This window comes from Microcebus murinus, chromosome 11 (assembly GCF_040939455.1).
Source record: "Microcebus murinus isolate Inina chromosome 11, M.murinus_Inina_mat1.0, whole genome shotgun sequence".
NCBI lineage: Eukaryota > Metazoa > Chordata > Mammalia > Primates > Cheirogaleidae > Microcebus > Microcebus murinus.
In genome coordinates, this window is record NC_134114.1 from 57,644,599 (window position 1) to 57,650,768 (window position 6,170).

At 46.0% G+C, this 6,170-nt stretch overlaps 1 non-coding gene across 1 annotated transcript; it reads right to left on the reverse strand.

The window, feature by feature from the left end:
- Positions 1–3,431: 3,431 nt before the first annotated feature.
- On the reverse strand, positions 3,432–3,561 carry LOC142874206 (small nucleolar RNA SNORA70). The gene has a single exon (XR_012922019.1). It is a non-coding gene; the product is annotated as a small nucleolar RNA SNORA70 (small nucleolar RNA).
- Between the last annotated feature and the right edge of the window lie 2,609 nt (positions 3,562–6,170).

Consider the following 6,170-nt stretch of genomic DNA (forward strand, 5'->3'; position numbering starts at 1 on the left):
GTTTAAACTAGATGGTGAGGGATTCTGGAGTTGCACTCAGGGTCATCAGCGATCTGTGCAATGATCAATTAGTGGTGTGAGACAGGGCCAAGAAAGGGAGTGGGCAGTAAGTAGTTCGTGTACTTACCATCCATGCTGCTTACACCATGTCTGTTCGTGTCCTTTATTCCACAAGGACTTGAGTCATCTTAGCTGGTGCATTTTGTGTAGGGTTATTCACAAAAGCTCTGCAGCTGGGGGGTGACCCTTTCACTGCTCTCCCACGACACACCAGGCTCTCTGCCGTGTTACTTGACTGCATGACCTCCGTACTTCAGGGGGCTAGAAAAGTGGCCTTTCTCAGAGTAACCTTGTGCCCTGTCACCCACCCTTCTTCGTGTTTCCTGTGGGTGCATAGTCAGTTTTTCAGTGACAGGGCTGATGTCATGATGATTTCAAGTGATTTGGCCCAGAGACAACACCTACTCCCTGAATAATATCCATGAACACTTAACACAGTAACTCGGGTGAGTCACATTTTCCCTGTGGATGTGATTTGCAGATGTCGAGATGGAACCTCACCAGGACTTCCTTCTGAAATTGAACTTCCAGAAAGCAGCAGACAGACCACAGAACAACCTTTCCAGAAAAAGAAAAGCCTCCTATAGACCAGCGAGATCTCTGATCACATGGATGCAAACAAGGTTTCAAAAAAAAATCAGAACAATAGCCTAGGGGATGAGCACAGAAGAATTTCTTTTATAGAAAGATTCAAATTCAGTCTACCCCATTGAAAGGAGTCATAGCTTACCCTTTTTTTTAGTCAAACAATATTCACAAATGCTGGCTTATTTATTCTCATAAGAACCATGGATAAGGGCTGTGAGGAGGTCATTCTCTACAACTGAGAGAAGGGAGGGAGGAACAGTGGCTTGTCTCTCAGGGCTCATTACTAGTGAATGATTGGGATAGAACTCAAGTTTTTTGGTTACTCCTAGTACAGTGCTCTCTCTACCGTGTCCTGCCTATCCAAGCTGGAGGCAAGCCACCTACGTAACAATTCATTTATTTTTCTTTCAGAGGAAAATGTATCTTTAAAAGAATAAGAATGAGGATCAAAAAAATTGTATCAAATAAATATGAAAGGGCAACATATTTTAGTTGTATTTTATAATACATTCAAAGTTGCTTTTTAAGGTAGAAAAACTGAAAGGCAGAGGGAAGTAGAGACAAAAAGAAATGGAAAAAGACACTCCCAGGGTGCCATAGGCGCCTAAGACTTATATGGAGTAACAGCCCCATAGTGTGGGTTTTTAGGATACAAAGGTGTGGTTGTGTTTTCACAACTATAAGCAGAAACACGGACCCTCCTTCTCCTGGGACCTGACACTGAGGATAAAATTTGGGTCAGGAACCAGAGGTCCCTTAGCACTGGCCTAAAACCAGGAAGCTAAATTATTTTGATGCTGTAATGCTTAACTTCTAGAACAAAACTATTGCCCCAGCTTCAGTTCTTTCTTTATAATCATGTGCAGAAATGACTAAAGAGCACATGGAACATAAAGAGGAAGAGAAAACGTGGCAAGAGGAACCATACTCATAGTCCTTTTACCAGTGGTGCTCAGCCTCCCTGTACATTAGAATCACCTGGAAACTTTAAATGTGGAATACCCAGGCCCACCCCAAGCTAACTGGATCGGAGTCCTGGGGGTGGGACGCAGGGAGCAGTACTTAGAGCTCTAATGCACAGCCAAGGTCAAGAAACCTGGTTTAAGAGCTGCCCAAATAGGCTGATAGAGGAAAGGAAGATGCACTGAAACAGGCAGATGCCGATGCAGGATTGGAGGGCGTCCAAGCAAAACCTTCTCCTAGAAAAGAGATTCAGATTAAAAATGGAGAGGACATAAGAGGACAGAATGAAGGTCGTGTGGTGATGGAAGATGGTCTCTCTTTGACTGAATTTCCATGGGCAAGGTAAAGAGGAACGTTGGGGCACTTTGCTAAACAGTTTAGTGTTAATATAAGAACGTCTTCTGCTTTCTTGCCTTTAGTTAACCTTTATTCCAAATAAAACATTTTGAGGGCAAGGAGAAGGGTGCTAAGTCTTCCGATCTATTTGGGTTTTGCTTCACTCTGCCTTGCTCTATGGGAGGAGCTCTCCCCTGCCGGAACACACTCCTGTGTGGAGCTCCTAAGCTTGCCCTCCTCTTAAAGAAGGAAAGCACCCTGGCCATGGGGAGGACAGTCGCACAGAAAGCCACACCAGTCACCCAGGGGACAGGACACAAGACCAGGGGCAGCTGGCAGGAAGAAGGGCAGGATAGGGCTGCCCTCTGACACAGCATGTGATGAGAGTGTGGAACAAAAATCACTTCTGAATTCATTCTGAGACTGAATCAGGGTGAGGAATTTCTCCTTTTGTAACTGATCTAAATGAGGTGATGGGATTTCATCTTAGATCAGTGCTGCCGTGAACATCACCTCACCGGCTGTTCATACCCAAGGCCAGGACTCCTTGCAGGCGTCACTCTCCCACCCTCTGTTAGAGCAGAAGCTCCCTGAGGTGGCTCCTTCTTGCTCAACTTCCCGTCCCTTAAAGCAGCGGCCCCCAACCTTTCTGGCACCAGGGACCGGTTTCATGGAAGACAATTTTTCCACAGACATGGGGTGGGGTGGGGTGGGTGGGAGGATGGGTGAGGGTGTGGCAGAGCTCTGAGGCCCTGTCCTTGGACTGGGGGCTGGGGACTGGTGACTGCGGCCTTAAAGCATACAGTTTAGTGCCTGCTGTAGTTAAAACTCACCTGTAGAAGCTAAGAAAACATGGAATGAGCGACTGGAAGGCAGCCAGTGCTGGGGGCTACTCGGGCTACTCCCGCCTCTCCTAGAGAAGCAGCGCCCCCTGCCGAGCTGCGGAGGCCCTGGCAGGCCCTCTGTGAGCACAGTCTCAGGGAGACACTCCCGCTCCCCTTCCAAGTGCGTTCCTAATGAGGGCAGAGAGGGCGAAACTGACTAGAGGAGTTCTCTTTTTGTGACCATGAGCAGGATTTGTCAGAGGGCCCGAGTACGGAGGAGCAGCGCTGCAGAAGCGCTTATGAGAGCTGGGCCTGCCCCTTGTCTGGGGGCTGGGACCGGGGACATACATGACCCCATGGCCATCGGCCATCAGGATGAGCTGTTTCGCAGCCATGTCTTCAATTTCATCCGCATTAAACTGGCAAATCCCCCTTCTTGAAGACTAGGATCGTCTGGCAGTCAGGGAACTGGAAGTTGGCCGCTGTGGGCTCTGATTACAAGTTCTTTGTTCTGCAGCTGGTGGGGATGGATGTGACAAACTTGGCTGACGTGGACCCTGGCCACCTGCCCTGGGGGTCTCCAAAGGCCCCCCCACATGCCTGTCTGGAGCCTAGGGTGGGGCCAGCCTGAGGTCAGAGACATGAACTCCCACTGGGAAGATCTGTCTCCAAGGTCCTGTGGGGTAACCTACGCGGCAACGGGCTCGGTACACCTCTGAGGAGGCTGCTGTTTGCAGCCACTGCACACCGGCCCCCAGGGAGAAGGGAGAACAGCCAGCTTCATTAGCAGTGGAGACTAGAGTTCTTAAAGTGACACTTAAAATCATGATGCCCTTGGAGATATGGAGCAGAAGGGGACCAAGTGGTCTGATCTCAGGGGCAAGATTTTATGATGCCGAAGTCCTTTTAAGAAGGCCTGTGCCACTCTGAAATTGGGTGCCCAAATGGGCCCGAGGACTGGATTTTTCTATTGGTGTGAAAGCTCCGGTTTCCTCTGAAGCAGCAGGTCCTGAGTAATATTCGCAGCCCCGTGGAGCCTTGGAGAACGTGCCGCCTTCTGAACACAGCATCTCGCCTCCACCCTGAGGAGCAATTATTTGGAAGCTGATGTCGCCTTTGCTCGCAGCCTGGCTTTTCCTCCCCTAGCATATAAAATGTTTCCAGTCTGCATCTCCTCTGCTCTGATGTTCTTGATTAATCGCTTTCTGAGGTGGAGCTTGGAGCCTGGCCTGGCCTAGCCTGAGCCGCCAGTGAGAGGAGGCAGATATATTGGTCAGGACAATTACAGAGGTGGGTCAGCGTAGTGGAGGCTTTGGCTGCAAGTACTGGCGATTAGGTTAGAATCCTTTGGACAAATGGATTAGTGTTGGCAGGATGGGCTCACTCAGACAAAGGAAAATAAAAGACAACTTTAATCAGGACTGAGCCGCCTCTCCCAGCCAGGCAGGTCGTCAGTGCCTAAGAATGTCTGTTCTGGGATGCTCAGGGGCCAGCTTGCCTCGTTAGATGGGACTCTGCACCTGCGCCGGGCGGGAATATGCTCCGAAGATGGAAGCCTAGGAGGAGGAAATCTAGGTCAATGTCTGTTGCTTCCTAAAGATTCCAGTCCTATGAAGCGAAACATACTTCTCATTCGGGTCCAGAGAACGACTGGGCTCCAGTTATGAACACAGGTACTTTCAAGTAAGCCAAATGGCTGCCAAAAATATAGGATTCGTCCAAGAGTTGAACTGTGTTTGCATTGATTGACTACGGCTTTTTAAGTTCTCTAAGCATCGCCAAACCTGGCTGATTGGCCCTTGCCTTTCATCAACACTGAGGAAAGAAACCTTCCAGGTGTGTGTCGGGGCTGTGGGGTGTTGATGCTCCTGCTACGTTCTCCTCGTTGGGTGTCTGAGAAAGAGGACTTGGTCTGAGGTTTCCTGAGTGTTCTTTGGTGGAGGCACTAGGACCTTTGAGAGTCAATCAGTAATATGTATTTTTTCTGGCTGAGGAACTCAAGGAGGTCAAACTGATCTCTATCTTTAAGGAGAGGTGGGATTGAGGCCAATGTTTCTCAGATCTGATTGCACCTTGGAATTGCATGGGGAGAGTGGTTAAAGATATTAATACTTGGGATCTACCCAGATATTTCATTTAATTGTCTGCAGTAAGGCTCAGGATCCAATATATATTTTTTAATTTCAAAATACTACTGGGGTATATATATATGTTTTTGGTTTCCTGAGTTAGGGTTAAAAGTGTGCCTGACACCCAGATAGTGATCATTATACCTGTTAGGGACGTTTTCACCCATCTCCTCGTCCCCATCCCTGCTTGATTTCTACTGAGTTTTACTTCCCTCTGTGTGCATGAGTGCTCATTGGTTAGTTCCAATTTTGTAGTGAGTACATGTGATGTTCATTTTTCCATTCTTTAGATACTTTAGTTAGGATAATGGTTTCCAGTTCCATTCAAATTGTTGCAAAAGGCATTCATTCATCCTTCTTCATGGCTGAGCAGTATTCCATGGTATACACATACCACATTTTGTTAATCCACTCATGAATTGATGGGTACTTGGATTGATTCCACATCTTTGCCATGGTCAATCATGCTGCAATAAACATCTGAGTGCAGGTTTCTTTTTGAAAAAATATCTTTCTTTTCCTTTGCATAAATATCCAGTGGTGGGATTGCTGGATCAAATGGTAGGTCTGCTTTTAGTTCTTTGAGGAATCTCCATACTGTTTTCCATAAACGTCATACTAATTTGCAGTCCTACCAACAATGTATGAACCTTCCTTTCTCTATGCATCCATGCCAATGTCTAATGTTTTTGGACTTGTTAATAAAAGCCATTCTAACTGAGGTAAGGTGATATCTCGTTGTGGTTTGAGTTTGCATTTTCCTGGTGATTAGTGACAATGAGCATTTTTTTCATGTTTTTTGACCATTCGTCTATGTTCTTTTGAAAATATTTTGTTCATGTCTTTTGTCTTTTTGATGAGGTTGTTTGTTTTTTCTTGCCGATTTGCTTAAGTTCTTTATAGATTCTGGTTATTATCCCTTTATTAGCTGTATAGCTTGCAAATATTTTCTCCCATTTTGTAGGTTGTCTATTTGCTCTGTTATTTTCTTAGCTGTGCAGAAGTTCTTTAATTTAATCAAATCCCATTTATTTATTTTTTCCAACATTGTCTTCTAGAATTCTTATGATTTAATGCTTTGCATTTAAGTCTTTTATCCATCTTGAATTAACTTTTGTGAGTGGTGAGAGATATGAATCCTATTTAATTCTTCTGCATGTGACTATCCAATTTTCCCAGCACCATTTATTGAATAAGTATCTTTTCCTCAGTGTTTATTGTTGTCTGCTTTGTCAAAGATCAGTTGGCTGTATGTGGATTGTTTTATATC